Source organism: Lissotriton helveticus, chromosome 2_1, assembly GCF_964261635.1.
Source record: "Lissotriton helveticus chromosome 2_1, aLisHel1.1, whole genome shotgun sequence".
Classification (NCBI taxonomy): Eukaryota; Metazoa; Chordata; class Amphibia; order Caudata; family Salamandridae; genus Lissotriton; species Lissotriton helveticus.
In genome coordinates this window covers 531,340,100-531,352,404 of record NC_136059.1, presented here as the reverse complement: position 1 = coordinate 531,352,404, position 12,305 = coordinate 531,340,100, and positions in this window count along the sequence as shown.

Sequence of the window (12,305 nt, the reverse complement as noted above, 5' to 3'; positions counted from 1 at the left end):
CCAGTGCAAGGAGTCCCACTCCCGAAACCCAAGAGACTGTGCCTGATTCCCCGGAAGAGGAGGACGGGTTAGTATTTAGGGGCAGGGGAAAGCTGTTCCATCAGTCCTGGGGAGAGTTCGAGGAGGAGTGTTGGACTGTACTGGAGGATTGGGTGGTGAGGAGAGCAGTGGAGGATTGGGAAGGGCTGTGCCATGCCGTTATCCGGGAGCACATGCTGAGGAGTTGTTTCCCAAGACTGCGTCACCATCTGGTGCGGTGTGGGTTCTCAGACCCCAGGGAACTTGCACGGGAGGCAGACCTCTGGGTAAGTGCCAGAGCGTCTGGGAAGGCTGAGGGGAGTGATCCTGAAGGGAGTGAGACCGGGGGGTGTCCCGAGGTGCCCCAGCTGTGGTCACCGGGCCTGGAGTGTTCTTTAAGAGAACCCCAGGTTGGGAGACTAGGCTGTCCCGATGTGTCATCCAGAGGAAGGGATCCCCCCATGTCAGGAGGACCCGGAGCATCAATAATTGGAGCTCCAGTGGTTCGGGGGTCTGACCAGTCACAGGGTTTAGATCCTGGACTGGGGTTCCAGGTTAAGGGGTTGCCTGACCTGGAGGGTGGGGTACCTGTAATTCAGGTCCCTACCAATTTGACTCCCAGGGGTACTACTCCCAGTGGGAGGGTGCGGAACTCTGGAAGGGGGTGCAGAGGGAGGAAGGTCTCTTCTCTGTCACCAGCTCAGCCACAGGGCGCAGATCCTGGGTTGGGTGGCCAGGGACAGGGGTTGCCTGCCCTGGTGGGAGGGACCTCTGTAACCAGAGTCCCCCCAGAAGTGACTCCCAGGGGTACTTCTCCGGGTAGGAGGGTGCGGAACTCTGGGAGGGGGTACAGGGAGAGGGAGGACTCGCCCCTGTCACCAGTTCAGCCTGTGGGTTTCAACTCCAGGTTGGGGAGAGAGTTGTGTGAGGGTGTCCCCAGGCGTAGGAGATGGAGGAACCCTTGGAGGAGAAGTAGGGGGAGGAGAGCCTCGCCCCTAAGGGCTGGTCACTCTGAGGGTGTAGACCCCAGATGGGTGGACCAGTGGCAATTTGGAGAGAAGAGAGTGGTCCAGGAGAATTACAAGCCTGAGGCTAGAGCCTCCCACTCTAGGAAGGAAAAACATCACACTAGGGAACACCAGTGGGGTGGTTTTGTTGGTGAAGGGAGGGTTGCGAAAGAGAACCATTGGGTTCCAGAGTGGAGGAGAGACTGCAGGTGCTCCTGTAGTTGCAGGCCTGCGTCCACCTTTTTCCGCCCCAAGCAGGGAAGCCCATCAAGGCATTGATATGTCTACCCTGGCTTTTGGCTGGGGGGGAGTTGTGTTGGACTTGGCCTTTTCCCCCTAAATTTTTCGCTTTTGACCCCCTTATCTAGATTGTCTCCCCCATGGGATTAAACCTGTATAGGCCATGAGTGGTGTGAGACCCCTGGTGAAAAATGTAATTACCTGAAATAATGTGAGCACTTGTAAAATCCCCCATTTTAAAACTGCACCTGATTGAAATGTATTGTTTTTAAAATGGATGCCATGGCCCTGGGTTTTGCCACTGGACCGACATAGGTCAGCGGACTAGATAATATTACCCAGCTACCCCTAGCTTTTGGAGGGAAAGCCTGGCACCCAGGGTGCTCACCCCCTCCCCTAGAACCAGTTTAGGCTAGATGTGCCAACATTCTAGAAGGTCCTGGCACTGCCTGGGAGGAGGGTATAAATAGGGAGAAGTGTCACCAGAGAGTCAGTCAGCGCAGGGACAAGGAAGAGAGGGGACCTGCTGTGAGGTGCTACCGCCACATGGGCCTGTGAGCTGGACCCTGCACCCCTATAACCCCCCTACTCTACTGTCCCCTGGGCCCCTGACAAGGGAGGCCCCTGACTAGGTCCCTGTCACAGTTGGGATCTTGAACCATGCCAGCGCCGCACTGAAAGAACACTGGGAAGGGAAGGAGCTAATTGGATTCCCCCCAGGAGGTGAGGAGTTTGCCCCCAAGGAAGCGGTGGCCCTTTTGGAAGCGCTGGGCTGTGAGGTGCCTATGGTGAAGGGCTGTGGACAGCTGACTGGCATAAACTGCAGTTCGCCCCCTAAGCGCTGGGAGACTAAAGACGGTTGCTGCCTGTGGAACATTGTGCCCCAAGGGACTGTGCCCTGCGATTGGTGTGGCCCCCGAAGTGCTGTTGGCCCTGAGGACTGTGTGGGCTGAGGGTGAGCTGTCCTCTGAGAAAAGCGCCCCCCTTCCAGTGATAGCGCTGTGCCTGCTGTGTGGCCTGAGGAAGTTGTTGACTGAATAGCGCTGAGGGAGCTTACCCCTCGTTGTGGCGCGCTCCGCGTGAGGAGACTGTGGTATCCTGTGAATAGCGCCGGTTGAGGAGGCGCGCTCTCGCCGCTACATAGGGAATTAATCAAAAGGGAGCCTACCCCTTTATTGCCGCCAGAAATCACCGCCGCGGCCCGGCGCTGTGAGGAGATCGTCCCCCGCTGTGGGAGGCATCGTTGCGGCGACCCCCGGTACCAGGAGGGGGCCGCCGATGAGGAGAAGCGGGCCGCGCTAGGCCCTGAAGCCGGAGAGGCCGGCATCACGTGGCGGGGGCGCCGGTGACGTCACCGGTCACAACCCCAGCCCCGCCGCGCACTGATTGGCCTGCGCGGCCGTGCCCTGGAAGGCCGCGCAGGGATTGGCTGCCGGAAGAAGCCGGCCGGCGGTGTCGCGGGGCCCCCAGTGAGCTGAGGGGAGCCCCGATGGTGTAGGAAGACCGGAGCGGGAGCGGACAGAAGCTGTGGAGGAGGCGGGGCCGGGGCACACTGTCGGTGCCAGCCCCGCCGCCACAAGAGAAGCGTCGCCGCCAGCTCGGGGCCTGTACTGAGACCGGAGAGGGTTCAGAGGAACCAGAGAACCCCTCCCCTTCAGCACCATCGCCGGAGGGCCCCAAAAGAAGCCTGGGCCCTCCCCACACCGGAAACCCACGCAAGGGCTCCTGTGTGAGCCGAAGATGTCAGGTAAAGCCCGGTGGGTAGGATAGCGGCCCAGTAGCGGGAACTCCTAGGAGCGAGGTGGAGTACCTGGAACCGCCCCTCCCCTCTGGGGAACACTGCGAAAGGGCCCCGTTGGCCCTACTTAGCCAAAGGAAACGCCGGAACTGGGCAAGAACAGGGACAAAGCCCTTTTAGTGACGGCCTGGCCATAAAAGTTAACCCCTGGTTGGTTCCGGACAGGCGGAGATCAGGTTGATGCCTGATGAAATGCTTGATTCCTGTTGAAATATTGGGATCTGAAGAAGTGTTTTGCTTCCTGTCTATTCCTGCCTGATAAGAGTTGCATTACTGCCTAATGAACTGTGGCCTCCTCTTTAATGAAATGTTCCTGCCCAGTGGCATACTCATCCTGGTCTTAATGGAATGGTTGTTTATCCGTTGAAAGGGTTATTACCTCATGAAATGGTAGGCCTGATTACTCAGGGTAATGCACGGCTTGTTCCTGAGTGAGGAAAGGTTAACTTACTGCCTACACTCTTACAGTGATTCTTTAATGGTTGTTTCCCAGTGAAATGTTATCTGACCTCTAAAAAGTGTTACATTTGAGCACACGTTTTACATCTGCTGGAATGTTGCCTGGCCAATTACCTGAATGGGTCTACTGCTCCTCTAGGGAAGTGTTAATTGCACGAGGAGATGTTTGCGTTTACCCTGATGAAACGTGTATGCCCCATGTTTAGGAGCCAGCTGCGCTGATCCATTACAGGTGTTCCTGTCTGGTATTAGATGATGTTTTTCCCTTACAGGGGTTGGGTTGGTGTTGTCACGCATGAGGTGTAATTACGCTAATGTTGCAACTTACAATTTCAGCCAACCCCCTAAGGATGAGAGCCTGAGTTGGCCCCGCCAGGTTGGCCCCAGGTCTAATGTTCATTTAATCAACCTTTTTCCTTTCAGCATGGACTTTGGACTCAACCCCTTTTTGTCCCATGTAAATAATCCCCCTCTGAAGTACTTGGCTCTGGTGCCAGTTGGCGCCTTGTTGTGACTACCACTATTCTATTCCTTTTTACCTTGCAGGTTGGAGACATAACTAAACTTAATCTTTTTCCAACCAAAGATGGTGTCGTGACTCTTTTGTGGTGTGATTGGTGTGTCGTCTGTGGGTACTGCGTGAATGCTTCACATGTCCTCGAAGTTTGGCCTGCCCGCTTGATGCCATGCTACCCCCTTGGAGATTTGGGCAACCCCCATTTCCAACAGTGTTTCTGTAGTGACCTAGTATTGAGGGTAGCTAATTTTAAAGGGAGTAAAAGGCTGCAATTCTTAGGGCTGGGGATACAGAGGATATTATTTTCCTTGAGAGTGGCGCATATGATGGGAGACAGACTGTGCCTGTCAGAGTTCAGTGCTAGGAGATCATTAGTAGTATAGGTGATGTGTGTGCCAGAGTTCCTGAGGCCTGTGCTCGATCGTGCGCGGACGGGCGCAGACGGGCAGGACTCTGGCACGACTCCGGCGCAGGTCCGGCGCGTCGGCTGTTTGCGTCCGCTGCGCGGAGCCATCACTGTCTGTTTTTATAGCGCTGTCAATCGCGTCACCAGCCCAGCCCGACCCAAGATGGCCACCAAAACCGGCGCCCTGCCCTCGGCGTCAACACTCGGCCGAGAGCAGGACCGGAGCTACAGGGAGGGGGTGAGAATGAATCTAAGGCGCTACTAAGCGCAGGGGGTCTCAGCACACCTATTTACTCAGGTGTGAGCAAAGTACAAAACAAGTGCAAGACAAGTAAAATCGGCAATTAAAATACAGGAAAGATAGGAGACCTCCCGCCTTCCGCCTCAGGAGGGGGAAAATGCGTGCAATGTCAGAATTACCTGCACACTAACACAGACGCCTTTTATAGCGCTGTCAATCGCGTCACCAGCCCAGCCCGACCCAAGATGGCCGCCAAAACCGGCGCCCTGCCCTCGGCATCAACACTCGGCCGAGAGCAGGACCGGAGCTACAGGGAGGGGGTGAGAATGAATCTAAGGCGCTACTAAGCGCAGGGGGTCTCAGCACACCTATTTACTCAGATGTGAGCAAAGTACAAAACAAGTGCAAGACAAGTAAAATCGGCAATTAAAATACAGGAAAGATAGGAGACCTCCCGGCTTCCGCCTCAGGAGGGGGAAAATGCGTGCAATGTCAGAATTACCTGCACACTAACACAGACGTCTTTTATAGCGCTGTCAATCGCGTCACCAGCCCAGCCCGACCCAAGATGGCCGCCAAAACCGGCGCCCTGCCCTCGGCGTCAACACTCAGCCGAGAGCAGGACCGGAGCTACAGGGAGGGGGTGAGAATGAATCTAAGGTGCTACTAAGCGCAGGGGGTCTCAGCACACCTATTTACTCAGGTGTGAGCAAAGTACAAAACAAGTGCAAGACAAGTAAAATCGGCAATTAAAATACAGGAAAGATAGGAGACCTCCCGGCTTCCGCCTCAGGAGGGGGAAAATGCGTGCAATGTCAGAATTACCTGCACACTAACACAGACGCCTTTTATAGCGCTGTCAATCGCGTCACCAGCCCAGCCCGACCCAAGATGGCCGCCAAAACCGGCGCCCTGCCCTCGGCGTCAACACTCGGCCGAGAGCAGGACCGGAGCTACAGGGAGGGGGTGAGAATGAATCTAAGGCGCTACTAAGCGCAGGGGGTCTCAGCACACCTATTTACTCAGGTGTCAGCAAAGTACAAAACAAGTGCAAGACAAGTAAAATCGGCAATTAAAATATAGGAAAGATAGGAGACCTCCTGGCTTCCGCCTCAGGAGGGGGAAAATGCGTGCAATGTCAGAATTATTTATTTCAATATTTTGTAAATATTGGTTCCATCCGCACGCACAATTCTTGCAGGCAATTAATTTGAAATTCTTCCAAAGGTGCATCAAACTTCAAGCTTAAGGGGGATGCCTTTTACTTCTTGATATGAACTCCGCTTCTAATCACACGCTTCAAAGTCATGTTAAGAATAATGCACACAGTTTCGCTGAGATATTAAATCATCTGCAATGCTATTTCAAGCGAATGTCATTCAATGTTAAAGAATAGTCAATTGAAGGAATGAAGGTAAACTATTCCTTTTAATTTTTACTTACAGAGCGTTGTTGAGTCCATGCGCATTCTTCAGCTTATATCAATGAGAAGCTTCTTCTTTTATTTGTAAAACCACGAGAAGAGTTGAATTTCAAAATAAGTCAATAAAAAATCCTTTCGTAGGTTCTTTAATTTTCCTGCTTGTCATAATCCAATCCCGGCCTCAGTCGCCAAAATGTAATGATGTAGTAATCAAAGAGTATGAATAAAAGTAATCTTTATTAGATAACAAGCAGGTACATCTTCTCCATGTCAGCTTCTCCCTTCAACTGATTCCTCAACCTCCCATTCTGGAATCGAATCCAGCTGTGGAGCATCATCCAGTTACTATGGAACCGGATAGATACATTCTATTCAGGACACCACATCTTCCCTCCTTACAATACACAACAATAGAAGGTGATCTGTGATATCTGTTACTAAATGAATGATTAACTGAGGTCTATAACAAGTCTTATTAAATATAATGATGAAGTACTACAGCTCCTATTGAAAAACTGTCTCATTAACGCTACCTATCACCTTAATACTCACCATTATTCATGAAACACATATGAAGGCCCATACTACCACTGAGACAACTTTTGAGCGACTAAATCAGGTGGTATGATTAACTAAACTACTCACATGTTATTTACATAATTATATACAACAGCTGTTTACCTATTTTTACCATGGTTTAAACATTTATCATTTATTAATCAGACCACCAAGGCGATTGGATCAACTGATGGTGACTAGATCATGAATAAACAAGACCAGCTTGTCATTTCAAATCTAATTTTATTAACTTTATTTATCAAATGAAAGAGCATTAATGTTTTATTCATAAGCATTTAAGAAAGCAGCTTTTAATGAGGAAATGAATTAATAAACTGACATTTTCAAAGCAAGCTCAGAATCCATGAAATATTAGCAGAATAATAGTTTCCATTCCCTAGATCTATTTCCCTGACTATTACTCACTACACCTGAAAAGGAAAACTCATTTAAAGTCTGCTGTTCTTACGTGCGCCAAAAGTCCATCAGCATGCCACGTCAGTCAGGAATCGAAAAGCAAGAGTTTTTTCTCTGCTCCTAGCGTCAGGTTTTATACCTTTCTTTCTAGCTAAACTTTCTACATTTTACATTCTTCTCGGCAAATCCAAACTTTTCATTGGCTGTCCTGTGTCAGTCCACGATAAAGTTTGTTAGGTCATCTCCGTCTCCTGACCAAGTCCAGGCTTCACATAAGCCCTATTGTCTTTCACTTCCACATCTTTCAGCTTCCTCAGGAAAGATACTTTTCCCTCGAGTTTCAAACATTTACTTCCTAGCCTTGGCAGACACTTTAAGTTTCTGTCCTTGAGCCTTTTCTCCGAGAGCACGTTTAACACAGCCAAAGAACTGCTTTTCTGATTAACGATGAGAGTGCAGAAAAAATCTTCACAACCACGCATGTGTGAAGACATCACTCTGGACAAGTTTTCGTGTCTGCAACTCTGTCAGCCATGTTTTCTGAACCACCTTTAGGCCTCACTTTGGAAACTATTATTAAACAAACACAAGACATCAATTAATTTAAAGAATTGAGACCCATTCTGTTACCCACCCCCTTTACTAATTAATCCCATTAATTATGTTGCCTAGCAGAAGCACAAATAAGCAGCATTATATTTACTTTTTACTTCTCCTTAGGGAACTGCTGCACGAACTCCTTGAGCTTTTCATCACAAAAAAGACATAACATAATCACACAAAATAAGCACATGCTATTAATTAAACAGCCGCATTTAATACTGACAAGACAATAGACAAGGTTAGTTTATTATTTTTCTCTTTGCGTTTGCAACAAAAAGCACATTCGTTTATCCCGCGTGTATTGATGCATGTATTCTTAAACTAAGTTGATTAGTAATTTCACCACAAGCTTATCAATTCAATTATTTGTTATGAGAGATTAACTTCACAAGTTTGAACAAAATCTTGTTCATCACCTTGCTCCATCAGCACAAATATTACCTTCTCCAGCAACCTCAAAAGGAACCCTTAGTAGGAGATATTCAAGCAGGCCCATGGCAGAGTATGCGTTGTCTGCAAGAAGGGGCTCACAGAGAAGAATGGCGCATGAGAGTGTAATGATGAGGTCTCAGACTACTGTAAGTTGTAGATGGTTTATTTCAGTGAAGAAATAGAAACAGGTGAGAGCCAGATAACACGACTCGCCAGAGCTACACCCAACCTCAACTCTGCACCATCTAGAATATCATAACATTCCTAGAACTACATTGATGTCATAAGCACGAGCTATGCATGAGCCATTTAAAGAAACAAGTACATAAGAACAAATAAATGAAGTATCTGCATTATAAAGTATTACACAACACATCCCCCCTCTTCAAAGGAAACAAAGATGATCAAACTTAATAATTGAAACAGTAAAAGGAGAAAAGAAATAAAGATGATTTTTTTAAAATTACATAATATAATCTTTCAACCACATAACATATTCTTTCAACCAACCAGGAAAAACTCTCCACCTCCTCCTACTAAAAGATGTAGTAAGATCTGTAGTCTCTGGACACTGGCGAAGAGATTCCGTACTAACAGAATTACCAGCCGAAGACCCTTCCCCACTGGCTGAAGTAAAAGTAGGAAAGTCAGAACTAGTGTAGGGAGACTCATCATTGATTGTATGAGCACCAGAGTTGACCTCACAACTAAAACCACTCAAACTCAAATGAGATTGAAGACTACTTTTGTCAAAATAATCCTCAACCCAATCAAAGTTTGACGAATTTTGAACTTCTGGAGTACACTCTACACTTTGATGATTCACATCCAAAGCAACCTTTTTAAGATTCCACACCTTGCCATCTTTGAGCCTAACAGCATTGCACAGAACCTCCACAACCTGTTGAGGATAGTAAAACATGCTCTCTCCTTTTGGGACCTTAATAGGTTTCTTGATACGAACCCAGTCCCCCACCTTAACTGGAATGTGTTTTGTGCTATGCTCTGTATCATAATATTCTTTACTTTTCATATGTACAGACTCTATATTTCTCCTGACTTAGGTAGGCGACCAATGTTGAACTCTCCCCTCAACAAGCCAAGTCGGGTTGAACTTACCCCTAGGTGTCCTTCCTCTCATCATTGTGAAAGGTGATAACCCTGTGGTGGGGTGAATAGTAATCCTACAAGCCCAAACTGCTCTCTGTATTTCAGTTTTTCAATCTAATCTTTTACTCATTGCCACTTGAATCACCCCCTTCAACACCCTATTAAAACGTTCCACAGTACCATCTCCACTAGGATTGTATAGAGATGTTGTTTTGTGCATCACACCACAGTTTACAAAATAATCCTTAGCCAAGTTAGACGTAAATTGCACACCATTGTCGTTTAACACACAAACAGGTAAGCCTTCCATTACAAATATTTTATCCAAAAATTTTAAAACAACCTCTGAGTCAATCCTTTCAACAATCTTCACAATCGGCCATTTCGAAAAAAGATCAATTACTACCAAACCATACTCTTTCAAATCCCCCACAGGACCAAAAATATCAACAGCGACTGTTTCCCACAGAAGAGTAGCAATTAACCCCTCACTCATTGGTGGCCTCAAAGTTTTTAAAGACTTGTCTGCGGAGGAACAACAAGAACAAGCCTTGACAAAATTCTCAACATCTTTATCAATGCCAGGCCACCAAAACAAACTTTTACAATTAACTTAGTTCTCACTATTCCAAAATGCCCCTCATGGCATAAAAGAATAAGTTTATTTCGCAGAGTCCTTGGAGGGATAATTCTATCTCCTCTTAGTAGCAAATCCTTGTCACAAGACAATTCCTCACTCACGTCCCAGAAAGACTTGAAATCTCCAGTGAAATTTTGCTTTTTAGGCCAACCTTTACAAATGTGATTTAAAACCATTGGAAAGTCTTTGTCTTTTTCCTGTTCCTCCACCCATTCCGTTTTAGTGATAGCTGGGGTACCTGAATCATGGACAAACGCAATAGTGAAATCACCCCAGGGGTCATCTACACATTCTTCCAAAGGAACGGGCAACCTAGACAAACAGTCTGCAACCACATTGTCTCTGACAGGTACATAGATAATCTTATAGATACATTCTTTCATCCTCATGGAAATTCTCGCAATTCTTCCAGAAGTTCCCACACTTCCCTCAGTGGTTAAAATACGCACCAATGACCGATGGTCTGTGCGAATCACCACTGGTTTCCCCCAGATAAAAGCACGAAAATGTTCTAAAGCCCAGGTGCAAGCCAAGGCTTCTCTCTCAAGGATGGGGTACTTGGCCTTTGCAGGAGACAAAGCCCTGGAAGCAAACAATATGATCTTCTCCTTACCATCTTTCTCTTTGTGTGAGAGAACCGCCCCCAAACCTTTGTCACTAGCATCCGTTGTTACCAAACATTCTAAATCAGGGTCAAAACTACTCAACGCATTCACACACTTTAAATGAGTCTTAATTAAGTCAAACTCTTTGTCACATTCCGTTGACCATTCAAACTTGACATTCTTTTTGAGGAGTAAACGTATGTTGTACACTTTGGAAGCAAAATTCGGTATAAACTTAGCGCAGTATTCTGCCATACCCAGAAACAATCTAATTTCCTCTTTTGAAGTAGGGGCAGGTGCTGCAATTATGGTGTCCACAAGTGCTGGTTTTGGCTTCAGCCCCTCCACACATATAATGTGACCCAACTACGTAACACTTCTTTGTACGAACTTACATTTCAAGAGTTCCACTGTCAACCCTGCCACCTGTACTGTCTGAAACACCTGATCAAGGACCGAATCATGTTGTTCCTTGCTATCAGCTGCAATCAAAATGTCATCTTGAATGAAACATACCTTCTTCATTTTGCCAAAAGTCTTCATAAGACGCTGAAAGACACCAGCAGCCGATGCAAGGCCAAAAGGCATGTGCCTGGACTGATAACACTCAAAAGGTGTTATGAAAGCTGTAAGTGCTCTTGACTCGGGTTCTAACAAAATCTGATGATACGCTGCAGAAAGATCAATGGTAAACCAGGTCGCCCCCCTCAATGATGACCCCATTTCATTAATTTTAGGAAGGGGAAACTTCTCTACCACAATGTTATTGTTCAGATGGAGCAAATCAATGCAAAGACGGACTTTTCCGTTGGATTTTCTTGCGATCACCACCGGAGAAATCCACTCAGAAGTGTCTATTTCCTCAATAACACCTTTGGCTAACAAATCCTGTAGCTCCTTGTTAACTTCATCCCTAATAAGCATAGGAACTGGTCTTGCTTTATGTACCTTAGGCTCCGGGTTCTGTTTGAGTATGATCCTATGTTCGAAACCTTTCAGTGCACCCAGTTTCTTACCAAATACACTAGGAAAGTTTTTACTTACCACCTCACTTAACTTGGTGGTGTCATCCATTATCAATACTTTCTCCTCACTGTTTGGATCCAGAATAATGTGCAAGTTTTTCAGATCTAACCATCCTAAAACCGAAGGTCCCACTTTAGAAACATATAATTTACCTCTGGCTGTCCTTCCCTTAAATAGAAACGTGAGCCATCTGAACCCAAGCGTATTTATCCTTTCACCAGTGAAACTTACGGGATTCACGTCCGAAACATTCAAATGATACCCAATTTCCACACCTCCTCTTACAATGTTTATGGAGATCCCACCCTCGTCGCCAATTGTAATGATGAGGTCTCAGGCTACTGTAAGTTGTAGATGGTTTATTTCAGTGAAGAAATAGAAACAGGTGAGAGACATATAACACGACTCGCCAGAGCTACACCCAACCGCAACTCTGCACCAACTAGAATACCATAACATTCCTAGAACTACATTGATGTCATAAGCACAAGCTCTGCACGAGCCATTTAAAGCAACAAGTACATAAGAATAAATAAATGAAGTATCTGCATTATAAAGTATTACGCAGCAGAGAGGACCACAATTTTACTACGTGAGGGTAACTTACACATGGATTTTGGGATTAGCCAAAAAGTAGAAAACGTACTCAAAAGGATAAAGTACTCACAAATTTATAGCCCCAGATGCTTCATTTTGGAGGGGACATTTATTTTATAATTTTAGAGTAAATTTACACTGTTGAGGTTGTGTATAGACAAAAAGTGGTAAACTTACTCAAAAGTGTAAATTATTCAAACGGGTAAGA